Below are 15,059 nucleotides of genomic sequence, written 5' to 3'. Positions count from 1 at the left end.
ATCAACTACAAATTTTCTGAGGAACTTCCATATTGATTTCCATAGTGGCTGTACAATTTTGTACTTCCACCAGCAGTAGAGGAGTGTTCCCTTTGCTCCACATCCTCACCTTTATGAACTGTCTCTTGTGTTGTTGAATTTAGCCATCTTGACAGGTGAAAGATGGAATCTCAAAGTAGTTTTGATTTGCATTTCCCTGATGGTTAAGGATGTTAAACATTTTTTATCTGTTTCTTTGTTATTTGAGATTTCTCTGTTGAGAATTTTTTATAGATCTGTACCCTAGTTTTTTAAACAGGATTATTTGTTTTCTTGATACCTAGTTTCTTGAGTTCTTTGTATATTTTAGGTATTAGCCCACTATCTGCTAAAGTTGTATATCAACAATAGAAATTCTTCTATAGAATTTTTGATGTAACTTTTGTATACTATTGTATTATCTATAAAAAGTGATACTTGTACTTCTTCCTTTTCAATTGTATCCTTTTGATCTTCTTGATTCAATAGACAAGGAAAGAGTAGACAACCTTGTCTTATTCCTGATTTTAGTGGGATTTCTTTTAATTTCTGTCTGATTAATTTGATGTTGACTACGGGTTTGTCATAAATATTATGTTTATATTTTGTGTGTGTGTGTGTGTGTGTGTGTGTGTGTGCAGCACAAGTAATAAAAACCCAGAGATGGTAAAATTTGAGAATCTTAATCTCAGAGTTGTGGGTTAAAGTCCCACATTGGGCACAAAATGGACCACTAATAATAAAAACCCAGGGACAGATATTGGGGTTCAAACTGAAGACCAGAAAAGCAAAGCAGTTAAGCCAATAATTTAACCTCTATCAAGGTTGGGCAATGGCAGAATGAACCCTAAGGTTTTGCCTCCTCCCATTTTATATTCCCCTTTAGTGCTGGGATTAAAGTCATATGACTCCCTAGTACTGGGATTAAAAGTGTTATCCACCACCACCACTTGGATCTGTTTCTGCTTTGATCTTGTGTAGCTCAGGGTAATCTTGCACTCGCAGAGATCCAACTACCTCTGTCTTTCAAGTCCTGGTATTAACAATGTATGTCACCACTGCCTGGCCTCTAGTGGCTTCATTTTACCCTCTGATCTTCAGGCAAAAAATTACTTGGCTTGGTGAATGATCTTTTTGATGTGTTCCTGGATTTCTTTTGTAAGTATTTTATTGAGAATTTTTGCATCTGTATTCATGAGGGAACCTGATATGTTTAGCTTTTGATTGGATGACCTGTTCATTGGTGAGAGTGGGGTATTGAAGTCTCCCACAATTAATGTGTGAGGTTTGGTGTGTGATTTAAGATTAGTAATGCTACTTTTACACATGTCAGTGCCCTTCTATTTGTGGCTCTAAGTGTAAAGAAATGGAACGTTACCTTGGTAGATTTTTCTTGGATAAGTATGAAGTATTCTTCCTTATGTTTCTTGATTAAATTTTGTTTGACATCTATGTTGTTAGACACTAGAACGCCCCCACCAACTTTTCTTTGGTTTATTTGTTTGAAAATTCTTTTCCAAGCAATCTTTGTAACTGATGTGTTTTTCTTTTATGCAGCAGAAGGATGGATTCTGTTTTTCTATCCATTCTATTAATCTGTGTCTTTTTTATTGTGAAATTGAGTCCATTGATATTGAGAGATATCAATGACCAAAAATCAATAGTTCCTGCTTTTGCTATTATTATTGTTGATGATAGTGTGTGTGTTTTGTGTGTATGAATGTGGGGGGGGTAGAGGAAGGAGGAGAGAGAGAGAGAGAGAGAGAGAGAGAGAGAGAGAGAGTTTCCCTTCTTTAGGTTTTGCTAGTACTAGATTATAGATTTCTTACGATTTTGTGGGTGTAGTTAACCTCCTTGAGTTGAAGTTTTCTTACTAGTACTTTCTATAGGGCTGGATTTATGGATAGATACTGTTTCAGTTTGGCTTTATCATGGAATATCTTGTTTTCTCCTTCTATGGTAATTGAAAGTTTTGTTGGGTATAGTCTGGGCTGGCATCTTTACCTGTCCAGGACCTTCTGACTTTTAGATCTCCTTTAAGAAGTCAGGAGTAAATCTAGTAGGTCTATCTGTATTTATTACCTTATCTTTTTCCCTTGAAGGTTTTAATATTCTTTCTTTGTATGTATACTTAGTGTTTTGATTATTATGTGGCAATGGGACTTTATATTCTGGTCCAATCTATTTGGAGCTCATTAAGCTTCTTGTACCTTTATTATTGTCTCCTTCTTTAGGTTATGAAATTTTTCTTCTATGATTTTTTTAAAACATTTTCTGTGTCTTTGAGATGGGTTCTTCTTTTTCTATTTCTATTATTCTTAGGTTTGGTTTTTTTCATAGTGTCTCAGATTTCCTAGATGTTTTGTGTCAGAAATTTTTTAGATTTAATATTTTCTTTGCCTGATGTATCTATTTCTTCTATTGTAACTTCAGTGCTTGAGATTGTCTCTTCCATCTCTTGTATACTGTCAGTGATATTTGAGACTTTCTTAAAAATTAAACTTATGGAGGTGGGTGGTCCTTGGACTTCCCACAGGTCAGGGAACCCTGATTGCTCTTCGAGCTGATGAGAGAGGAGGACTTGATCGGGGGAGGGGGAGGTAAATGGGAAGTGGTGGCGGGGAGGAGGCAGAAATCTTTAATAAATAAATAAATAAATATTAAACTTATTAAAAATAAGTTTTTGTTTGCTTACCTACAATTTTTATTTTAAGAATTCTTTCTGTCTGTGTTTTCTTTGTTGTTTCTATTTCCATTTTCAGGTATTAAACAGTTTTTTTTCATTTCTTCTAAATGTTTTTTTCTTGGGTTTTTAAAAGGGATTTATTAATTTCCTCCAATTGTTCTTTGTCTTTTCCTTGTTCTATTTAAGAAATTTATTCATTTCCTTTTTAAGGACCTCAGTCTCCATAAAGTTGCTTTTAAGGTCATTTTCTTGTGCTTCTGTAGTGTTGGAATATTCAGGGATTGCTGTAATAGGATATATGGACTCTGGTAGTTGACGTGCTGTCCTGGCTGTTGTTGGTTGTGTTCTTATGCTGTTGTCTAGGTATTTGGGTTTGGGGATAATAATAGGTATAGTGATGATTTAAGTTTATCTTTGTTAGATTTGAGTTTTGTTCCTTGGTTTCTGTTTCCTCTCTGATCTTCTGGGCAGTGTGACCTGTAGTTGAGCAGGGGATCTTTGCCCAAGTTGGGGTAGGGTAAGGCAACTAGGAGGGTGTGGGATTGGAAATATGGTGGGCAGGCAACACAACTGTCAGAAAGCTCCCCTGACCCATTTCTTAACTGAGTCATTTGTTTCCTCACTCTGGTTGGTTTGTTTGTTTGTTTTGAGTTTTTTGTGTAGTCTGGGTATTAGTCTTTTGTTAGGTGTAAAGTTAGCAAAACTTCTCTCCCATTCTGTGGGTTTCTTCTTCACTCGATTATTTTTCTTTGAGATAGCTAAATCTTACTAGCTCTAACTGATAAACACAGGATGGTTGTGTGAATTCAATAGTTCATCTGCCTGTCAATAGAATGGGGGTATTTCATCAGTCATGACTGGCACTGTACTATGAAGTAGTCTTCTTACTTCTATAACATTTCATTTTCTAAATTTATCCATCAGTTTGTCCCTCTATATCTCACCTTTCCACTGCACAATCTCCATGTGCCAAGTTCCTTTTTTCCTGACTCGTATCTGCCACTTTGGACATCACCCTCAGCCTATGCCTCATTTTTGGCAGGCATAACCATGCAAGCTAAGATATAAGGGAAACTTTACTATCATGTAGTGGTCCAGGAGAATTGTCTATATTCTGTCAATTATGTTTTAAATAAATGCTGATTGGCCAGTGGTCAGGCAGGAAATATAGGCAGGACAACCAGATAGTAAGTAGAAGGGGTCAAAGTAGAGAGCAAGAGAATTCTGGAAAGGAGGAAGCCCATTCCTCCCCAGTTCTGTCCAGACACCAAAGAAGAAAGATGTGACCTACCCCACCACAAAAGGTACCGAGCCATGTGGCTAACATAGATAAGAACAATGGGTTAATATAAGTTACAAGAGTTAATAAGAAGCCTGAACTAATGGTTCAAACTGTTTATAATTAATGCAGACTCTCTATGTGATTTTTGGGGGTCTAAATGGCTGTGGGAACTGGGCGGGACAGAAACACCAAGTAGGCCCACATGTTACAATATAGCTAACGTACTTGTAGACAACCACATTCTCTCTGAGTCCTTCTGCCCCATCCCTACCCTATACTATGGAAGCTCAGAAAACCACCATTTTTATTCTTGTCTGAAAATGACAGAACTAGTGGGCTCTAACCCTTGCCACAAGATACCTTCACTTTCCTTTATTTATTAGCCTTTTCTTGTCTCCTTGTATTGTGATTAGAGGAAGTCAAATGGTAAATAAGATCTTTTGAAGAGTGGTAATTTTATAAACACATAAGATATAAGAAGTATCAGGGATATGGTTCCATTTTCCTACAAGTGGGAAAGAAGGATTCTGAATATGATCCTCTGAGTTAGTTCAGAAGTAGAAAGGAGAGCTTAGTGCTGAGCCACAGGTAAGTTCAGAATCTCACCACTTAGGTTAGAACCCTTCTGGGACATGTTAGTCCACACTAGTTTTCCCCTAATAGGCAGACTGGAGATACTTCCAGGTAAACTATAAAATGCTAGAAGAAAGAGGTCATACCCAGCCCATGACTTCTTTGTCCTTCCTCCTCCATCTGATTACAGATGGGACAACCTTTCTATCAGATATCTCTAAATATTTACTCAGATACCTAAGACAGAATTAGACCCAAAAGTCTTAAGAAAACAAATCTATCTTTTTCTTCCAGGAGATTTGGCCCCAATAACTTCTGGGAGATGTTGAAAAAATAACCATTCTGGGGCAGTCTCAATTATAATAACATCCTCTAACTTGACTCATTTTGAAAAAGAATGATTAATAACCTTGGAATACATTTTTCAATAGCATGCCTTCACTATAACTTGGAAGAGTGCCTAGAAGGGTCAGTTAGGCATCTTAATTCAATTGGGATCAATGTTGTCCTTGAGTCAATAGACCTTCCACCAAACTGCTGAAGAAAATCTAATCACATATTTGCTACTTATGGAAGACTTTCCCTTTAGAAAATAGCACCTTGTGCCAGGTGGTGGTGGCATATGCCTTTGATCCCAGCACTCAGGAGGCAGAGGTAGGAGGATTTCTGTGAGTTCGAGGCCAGCCTGGTCTACAAGAGCTAGTTCCAGGACAGGCTCCAAAGCTTCAGAGAAATTCTTTCTAAAAAAAAGAAAGAAAGAAAGAAAGAAAGAAAGAAAGAAAGAAAGAAAATAGCTCCTCATATCTGTAATATGGCATTTTAGTTCATAACCACATAGGTTACTAATAAAGGCATCTGACTTATAAGTCTTAGCCATGTTTATCTGCAACAGGGCCATGTATTCAAGAGATAGAGTGTGGGTAAAGTGGATCTAAGGAAAGGAATAAGGATGTAGAGGCCCTATGAAAGGGCCAGCTTGGAGATCACTTGGTGGTCTACTAGCTCTAAAGTCCCTATTCTTCCTGAGTGATTCCTGGTATTTCCTCTCTGCTTGTGTCAACCAACACCTGTTTTCACCTTTTCTTCACTTTCTTTGTCCTTGGATATTCAATTCTTTGAAGAACCTGGACTCTTGGCCAATATACCTACTAAGCTGATCCTTTGAAAAACACCCTATCTTCATCTTTAATGTAGCAACTCTCAACTAATGCTTTTTCCTTCCTTCCTTCCTTCCTTCCTTCCTTCCTTCCTTCTTTTTTCCTTTTTGTTCCTTTTCTCTCACTAAGACATGGCCTATTGGGTCATGCTCAATGGTACCATATATGTCCTCCTTTAAAATTTACTTCTTTGGGAACTAATTATGATGTACAACTTCAAGTTAGTGCAGAAGATGGTTTCATTCTTTCAATTAAAAGAGAGAGGGAGATGAAGGGGGACAAGGAGAGGGGGTAGAAAGGAAGAGGAAGAGGCAGAGCAATGAGGAAGTTAGTGGGTATTTCGAGAAAGAAATTAACATATATCTTCTCTGTTATGGAAAGAATATAAAGAGCTGGTGTATTTCAGATGCCGGCCTCCAATTTTCAGGTCTTGCTGCTGAAAGCTTGCTGACTCCTAATTGTGGGGGTGGGGACCACATATCTGGGATCCAATTTTCCTTTGAGGTTTGTCTAGCCTTGACAATTACAATCTCTCTGGGTCTCATAGTTCTCATGGCCTGGGTGGCTACATTCCTGCTTGCACCTATGTTCTATCAGTGTCCTTATGGGAACTATTGTTCTGATCCTTCCAGGGACAAATGACATCAGAAATGAAATCTGGTCAGGAAGTCAAGAGTTGGGAACACTTAATGGCAGGGACTGTTTACTTCTTAGACCTGAGTCTCATTTTCTCTTCTGCAGAAAGGTAACAAAGGAGTACAGGCACACACACACACACACACACACACACACACACACACACACACACAAACTCACACAGACACACAGATACACACATGCAGAAACCCACACAGATGCACACACAGACACCTGTACAGATACACACATTGATGTACACACAGACACCCACACAGAAACAAACTCCACGTCTGAGGGCAGGGCTGTGTTGCGTGAGAAAATGAGGAATGAAGGAGGTGAAGGGTTATTTCTACCCCTAAATTCTCTGAATCATTTTAGGACACTGTCTACCATTACTCAGTCAAGGCAGAAATGGTAGGGTTTAATGGAATCTTAATTCCTCGTTTTTGTTTGGTTATATTTATTTTTTTACTTATTGGGTTTCTTAGGGCTTATTTGTTTTGGAAGAAGCTGATATTAAACAAAATTATACTTGTCATACAAGAAATTCCAGGAAATCTAAGAATCAAAAGCTTTCGTAGAAAAACAGAATTTAGCCACATTTTTTTTTTGTTTCGGTGTGCCTTGTGTTTAATAACACTTGCCTAATGTTCTTTGTACTTCCATCCTAATTTGTTAAGATAAGCGAACAGCAGAAAACCCCACATAGTGTCACTATACACTATTAACCTTACTGATTGATTTTTCTCAGAATTACACATAACAATTAATCTTAACGATCAAAGAAAGGCACTGCATGCCAATCACCACTGAATAATTCATAGGAGAGTGCAACTCAGCTCAGGGACCCCTGGGAGCAGGAAGGGATTTGCCCGTGTTTTCTGTTTGGTAGATGCAGATTCCTAGATAAGAAATCAGATTATCTTTGCTCAGTTCTCAATTAAGCAGCAAAGGACATAAACAAATAAAACTAAATACCTTTTCACACACAGAAAAAATAAATAAAAAAATACTAGTTTTCCTCTTTACATATTCCCTGGCTCAACCTCCCAGAAGTAATAGCTGGAAGCCTGTCTTTCAAGTTGTATATGGAGAGGCTCCTAGCTCTTTAAAAGACCACATGTGATGATCAACTTTATGGAATAATTTACAGTAAAAGAATATGCTTTAGACTATGATTTTAAAACATGCTATAAATTCCTCAGTGCACAGAAAGTCTAGGCCTTGATAAATTCTTTTTATTATTAACAATATTAATGTTTTTTCTATGGTTTCTAGTTTGACCAACTTAATATCAAAGTTCAAGAAATGTCTTTAAATAGAATTCTGATACTTGTTCCAAAGCTTAATGAATGATTCAGAAGTCCTAGGATTTTTCACGTGTAATCTTTCAGATGCCATTCAACCTTTCATTCTATGAATACAAAGCTACCCCATTACAACAAAGAAAAAGAGAAAGAAAGCTGGCCTGAAAGTTTTTGCAGTGAATTCCACCCTTGAATGAGAACAGAGGTATCTTCCTCAACTGTTCTGCTTCATAAGCTTTATCTCCTGTTCTTTTTTTTCTTGTGCTTCTATATTTTTTTTAAATTTATTTATTTATTAAGGATTTCTGCCTCCTCCCCGCCACCGCCTCCCCTTTCCCTCCGCCTCCCCCACTCAAGTCCCCCTCCCTCATCAGCCCAAAGAGCAATCAGGGTTTCCTGCCTTGTGGGAAGCCCAAGGACCACCCACCTCCATCCAGGTCTAGTAAGGTGAGTATCCAAACTGCCTAGGCTCCCACAAAGCCAGTACGTGCAGTAGGATCAAAACCCCACTGCCATTGTTCTTGTGTTCTCAGTATTCCTCATTGTCCGCTATGTTCAGCTAGTCCTGTTTTATCCCATGCTTTTTCAGACCCAGGCCAGCTGGCCTTGGTGAGTTCCCGATAGAACATCCCCATTGTCTCAGTGTGTGGGTGCTCAACATCCTTAGCGATCAGGGAAATGCATATCTCCTGTTCTTAAAATCAATGTTCAGGAACATGGAACTAAGCTAGCTCTATCCTCACGAGTACTCTTCAGCAGACATTCTGGTTGTTGCTAAAATTTCTTCCCTGAGAGAGATGGAAACATCGAACCCCTCCTCCTAAGATCCCAACATGAAATTGAGGTACAAATAAATCCACAAAGTTCACCCAGGAAGTAGATGATTTTTTTAGTCTTACATATAAAACAATGCAGTTACAGAAAGGAGCACCGGACCTTAAAGTAGCCATACCAGAATGTCCACCCTCAGCAGGAATGATGGTTTTTCATGGCGCATAGGTGAAAGTCCCTTCCTCTGCCTTTCTGTGCCTTCCCTGAAAGATGACATGGAATTGGGAAAGGCTTGGGAGAGGGGTCTAAAGGACCTCGTGACTCTCACTGTCACTTCCTTCTGTGAGGGTAGGTAAACAGCCAACAGGCTCAGCTGTGATGGTATTTTTACAAGCAGGCCCAGGAGAAGTCTTGAAGATGGCAGTTTGACTCAGAGGAGAGTCCTGCGTCACAAATAGGTCGAGACAAGTACCTTTCTCCCCGAAGGCCCTGTTTTTTCCTTCACTGTGTCACATCCACATTGTGAGTTGTAAGTCTGCAAGGTATTTGTGATCACAACATGAAATCCCTGGCATTAGACTCGGTATTAGCCTTGAATTTATAATTGCCAATATGGCCGCCAAGAAACCATCCTGAAGGCAGGGACAGCACAAAGAAATAGGCATGTGCTCACTTTGAGCCTTCTGGCAGGTGTGTAAATAGGAACTGGAGTGAGCCTGTGCCACTGTTAACCTGCAGGACCATGGCTACACTAGGACTTGTGCAACAACAGCAATCATGCTGCTTTGATTTTCCTGTCTCTCTTAGCCTTGCTGTGAAGAGACATCACACCCACAGCAACTCTTATAAAAGAAAGCTTTTAATTGAGGCTGGTTTACAGTTTCAGAGGTTTGGTCCATCATTGTCATAGTGGGGAGCATGGCAGCACATAGGCAGACAAGGAGCTGGAGAAGTAGCTGAGAGTTTTACAACTGAATCTACGAACATCAGGAAGAGAGGGACACTGGGACCTGGATTGGGATTTCAACCCTCAAAAGCCACCCCTAGTGATACTTTCTCCAACAAAGATTCATCTTCTATTCTTTTAAATAGTGCCACTCCCAGCTGGCTAAGCATTAAATCTATGAGTTCCATGGGAGCCATTCTTATTCAGACTACCACACTGTCCACCTTCGTTCCCCCACATGCTCACTGAGTGTTCTTCCTCACTATTAGACTCACGGGACTTTGAGTTATAACTTTGCTGATACTAAAGTCTACTTCATCCCAAGTAATTCAACTGTGCTGTTTTCTCACCCTTCCCCATCAATACCTGCCCTTGTTGTCTAACTTACACAACTGGTCCCTATGGATAGAGGAAAGCACCTCCACCACCAGATAATGCTGTCTGAACTTCTAGGCTCAAACCTGCTTTCCTTTTTTTTTCTAGTTGTCTTAGTTTGCTTTCTATTACTCTGATTGAGGCCAAAAGAAGTTTGTGGAAGGATTGCTAAATTCAGTTTACAGGTTATAGACAATCATGAAGAGAAATCAGGGCAGAAGCTCAAGGCAGGAGTCTGAAGTGAAGAACAAAAATGGAGGCCATGGATAAATACTGATAACTGGCATGTTCCTTATAGCTAACTCACTCCGTTTCCTTATACAGCCCAGAACCACCTCCTCAGGGCTGACACTGCCCATAGTGAGCTGGGCCCTCCTACAGCAACTAATCAGAAAGGAAATATCCTCACACACATTTTCAGTTTCTAGAGGGGACACTTTCTCGTGTAAACTTTTTTTCCTTTTGGGTTGAAATTCAGAATCTCTTTTCATCCTCCCATCCCTATTTTTTTTTTTTTATTTATGCCTTAAATCTCACTATATGCCCCAGGCTAGCTGTAAACTTTCCACCCTTCTCCCTCTTCTGGTAACTGTTGGGATTGCTGGTATGTTACATCATCTGGCTCATCCCATTACTGACCCTATATTGTTTTTCTCCTTTGTGTTCAAGGACTCGTGTGATTACATGGATCTTCTGAATCTCAAGACCTTAATGTTTAATCACATTTACAACGAAATGGTTTCTGTGCAAGACAATATATTCACAGGTTCTGATGATTAGAATGTAGACTGCTTTGGACCAAATTGTTCTGTCTACTGTAGAATGTTGGAGGGAGGAGTACCACTTGTTTGTCCCAGCCGCCTGTCTGACTTACACCTGAAATATATTAATTAAATATATTACACATAGAAACTATATTAATTAAAATACTGCTTGGCCATTAGCTTTAACTTCTTATTGGCTAACTCTTACATATTAGTTTAACCCATCTCCATTAATCTGTGTATCACCACATAGCAGTGGCTTACCAGAGATTCTAACCGGTATCCATCTCAGGTGGAGGATCCATGGCTTCTCTGACTCTGTCTTTCGTCCTCCCAGCATTCAGGTCTGTTTTCTCTACCTACCTATGTTCTGCCCTATCAACTAGGCCAAGGCAGTTTCTTTATTCATTAACCAATGAAAGCAACAACACACAAACAGAAGGACCTCCTACACCATTTCACCTTTTCTGTTTAAACAGAAATGAAGTCTTTAACATAGTAAAATTACATATAACAAAACAGTTATCAAGCAAGAATTGCAGTTACAATCTTTATATCTTCTTTATCTTTTATCATAACTAAGAACAACTATAACTATAAATCTTTCAACTCCATCAAAGACTCCAGGAGGATATGATATTACCTAAGTAAACCAGAAGCGCATTGTAAGAAACTTCCAAAACTCTAGAATAGATAGAGACATCTTGCTGCCTGGACATTCACACAAAGCTTTTCTATACTGTTGGGGCATCCATCTTTGGCCTTTGGGCCCATAGTATCCAGCAGACTTTTTCACAAAGAAGAAGATTTCAAAGACAGTTTAGTCACTTTCTTCTGTATTCTACAGAATTTCTCACAGATTCTTTCATGAAGCAGGAACTCCGAAAGGTCATCCCACCCTTATGCAAGTTCAGCAGTCATTTTTATGTGGGTCCTACATGTCCAGTGAAACAGTCCAGGAAAGAGCAGTTTCTTGCTCAAATGGGTAACAAACTCCATAAGGAGCCTCTTCGACGCCCATCTTCCTCTCAAAGTAATTGGTGCTGCCAGAAGCAGATGTGTCTCACTGTCATGAAAAGTCTTAAGTTCTTAAACATTTTAAATGTCATATTTTAAAGGTCTCTGAAAGATTTGAAGAATACCTATCAAACTGAAATATATCTCTATACATCTAGAAAATCTAACATGTTGTTCAGTGATAAATTGCTTTTGCATCTGTGTATTTGTGGATGCACATGTTATGCATATATGTGTTTACATGTTGTATGTGCAAGTGCTTATATGTGTAATGAATGTGTGTTTACACAATGTGGCTTGTGTGTTTGTGTATATTGCCAGTACTTCCTGTCAGTACAGCTAAAATGAATATACCTAATCAAAGACATGGAATTTAGGAAAAAATCTTTAATCTAAAATCTTACATATTTTAAGTATATTGTGACCCCTGTATCTTACTAATGACATTCATTTCAAAAACATATGGTATCAAAAATATTACTGGGATGGACATTGAATTTAATTTGTGATAAAGTCAATGAACAGGCCATTTGAATATTTCAGAATTTGGATTCTAGTAATTTGAAGATAATGATTCACTGAACAAATAATTTCGGAGTTCTTTATGTTGGACAATGTTCATGTGATACAGACATAGCAGAAAGCACACAAAGAAGCCATTATGTCATACAAGGCAAGCATACAACAAAAAATTGTGCAACATGCACTAGTGACTTTCCTTGTGCTCATGATCCCAGCTTGAGGGAAGAGAGGCTGATTTGGCTTACAGTTTAGAGGATGCAGTCTCCCATGGCTAGAAAGGCATGACAGTTGGGACATTTTAGTCTTGGGAGACAGTAGCTTGGAATGCAACCTGACAAAAACTTAGAGGCTTAGGAAGGAAGCATGGATCAACTGTCACCTTCAAGGCCTGCCCGTAAGGACCTGTGTTTCGGATGAAGAAGAAACTCTCCAAATAGTGTTGCCCATTGGAAAACTAGTCATCACCTGTCACTCTTATTTCTTCTCTCCATTTAGGATCATTTAGGGTCCAGTTTTCATAAATTCTGCATCCTCAAAAACACCCTTGAACTCATGTCTATAAATGTCTTGAGTGTAAGAGCATTCAGTAACACTTACACTATTTTGTCTGTTGTTTTTGTTTATCGTTATTCTGAAAATTTTCTCTGATGGGATTGGCATCATACTTGGTGTCTTGGAGTGGCTCCCTTACAGTTTTCAGAAGTTCGACCCATTATCATCATGGTGGGGAGCATAACGGTGTGTAGGCAGACAAGGTGCTGAAGAAGTAGCTGAAAGATCTACATCTTGCAGACAACAGGAAGTCAGCTGAGACATTGGGCGGTGGGCAGTATCCTGAGCATCAGAAACCCCATAGTCTACCCCCACAGTTACACATTTCCTGCAGTAAGGCCATACCCACTGCAACAAAGCCATCCTATTCATTCCATTTTTTATGAGATTTTGGGTGCCAGTTACCTTCAAACCACCACACTTGGTTGTTGTTTGCATTTGTAACAGCTTCATTTCTCTTACACATGTGTGCTGTTGAGGACAGAACCACACGAACTGCTGCTGAAGCAGGGATTCCAGCTGTAACAGGGTATTACTTAAGAATCACTCAGCCGGGCGGTGGTGGCGCACAGCACTCGGGAGGCAGAGGCAGGCGGATCTCTGTGAGTTCGAGGCCAGCCTGGTCTACAAGAGCTAGTTCCAGGACAGGAACCAAAAGCTATGGAAAAACCCTGTCTCGAAAATTAAAAAAAAAAAAAAAAAGAATGACCCAATGTCCAGCTTATCTGAAACAGTCTCGATCTGTTGTTTACCGTCCTGACCATAACCCCATATGACCTCTGCATGGCATTGAAAGTATTTCTTGCCAGTACTTATTTACTGATGTCATTTCTTGAATTATTTTCACAGGTGAGCTTAAGCAGAAGGAACTTCCCAACAGTTTAAAACATCTGAACAAGAAAGGTGTAAGTAGAACCTAACAGAAGCTGTGGAACTTACTCTGTGCAATGGGAAAACAGAATGAAGACCCTGTGTATGCCCTGACCTTAGGAACTTATGAAGGTGTCTTACTTTATATTGCAGAAGAGATTTTTGCCTATCATTAACTGGGTGTGTATATGATTGAAATAATTATGGGAATATGGAAGAGGTATGTGCATAAGAAGTGAATATGCAACCCATTTATCAACTGACAGAGAGAACCACCCAAATTATGCCCTTTAGACCACACCTTTCTTCTGTGGCTTTGAGAAAGAACTCTCACTTGTGTGGTCTGCCGTACTGCCTGTCTTGACAGTGTAGCCCTGTGCGACACTACACTGCCCTGCCCCCTGAATAAAGTTATCTTGCTCTGTTTCCACATCACTATGAGCCCTTACTTTCAGTCTCTGCTTAAAAGCCTAAGAACCTGGGAAGACCAACCCGCACTCCAGCCACTCTTGTGAGACAGCTATTTCAGGGGTGACCTGGGGCCACGGCACCTTTGCACTCCCTTCCTCCTTCAACCAAACAGAGACTCGAGGACAGCTTTCCACGTCTGTGCTCGGGACCTACGATATAAATTCTGAAAGCCCTCAACCCACCTTCGGGAAGTATCTATTACTAACATTAAAGAACCATCTTTAAACTCTTGGCCCAATGACTGAGACTTTTCCGTCTGACCTGGAATCCTTTTTAAAACACAGATCCCTGAGCCCGGCTATAGTCGCCATTTCAACTGGATCCCTGGGAAAGCCCTGCATTCTAGCTGGGAGGCCATGGCTTGGAGGGGTTGGCACCTCAACCAGGCTGCTCACTACTCCAATCTCAAGCAAAGTATCAAAACATGATGCGCTAAAAGGAGCAACACCCCCTTAATAAGTAGTTGTGAGAATTACAGCTGCATATTTTGCAAACCAATACTCAGTTATAATAGTTCATGCAGTGTTATTTAGCATCATCTAACAGCAGCCGCTAGACTGCACCCTACCTATTTGGTGTGGCCACAGCAGAACAAAGGGGCTGTGTCTAAAGCCATCTAGACTCTTGGAGGGAGGTATGAGGGAGAGGGACAATTACAGTCACAATTCCAAATACTTTTAATGCTGTCCATTTTACAACACATACCAAACTCCTATGGTCTGCTTGCTTTCAAATCACAGTACATGACTTTAGAAGTAGCCATCTAGTCCTCTATACTCGGACAGTGGGCATGATGAACTGCTGGAGGGAGTAAGAGTCACACTTCCTACGGAGTGGCTCTGAGTCCCCAGCATTCTTCCTTAATCTCCTTCTTAACTTTCCATCTGTCACTTGTCCCCCTACCGCAGAAGCTCAGCCTTCTAGTCCTCTGAGCTCCCTCTGGGCGCTAGGCTTCCAGCTCTGTGGCCCATCCGGTCGGCTAGGGCGGAGTTCGCCTTGCAAGGAGTCTGTGGAGTTGCAGCCAGGATTCAGCGGCTGGGGCCTGGCCACGGGGGCGCGCAGGGCGGGCACGGACCTATCTGCCAGCACGTGAACTCCACCTCCACGCT

This window comes from Microtus oregoni, unplaced genomic scaffold (assembly GCF_018167655.1).
Source record: "Microtus oregoni isolate MIOR12 unplaced genomic scaffold, Mior012 000002F_ref0000024, whole genome shotgun sequence".
NCBI classification, from domain to species: Eukaryota; Metazoa; Chordata; class Mammalia; order Rodentia; family Cricetidae; genus Microtus; species Microtus oregoni.
This window is presented reverse-complemented; position numbering follows the sequence as displayed.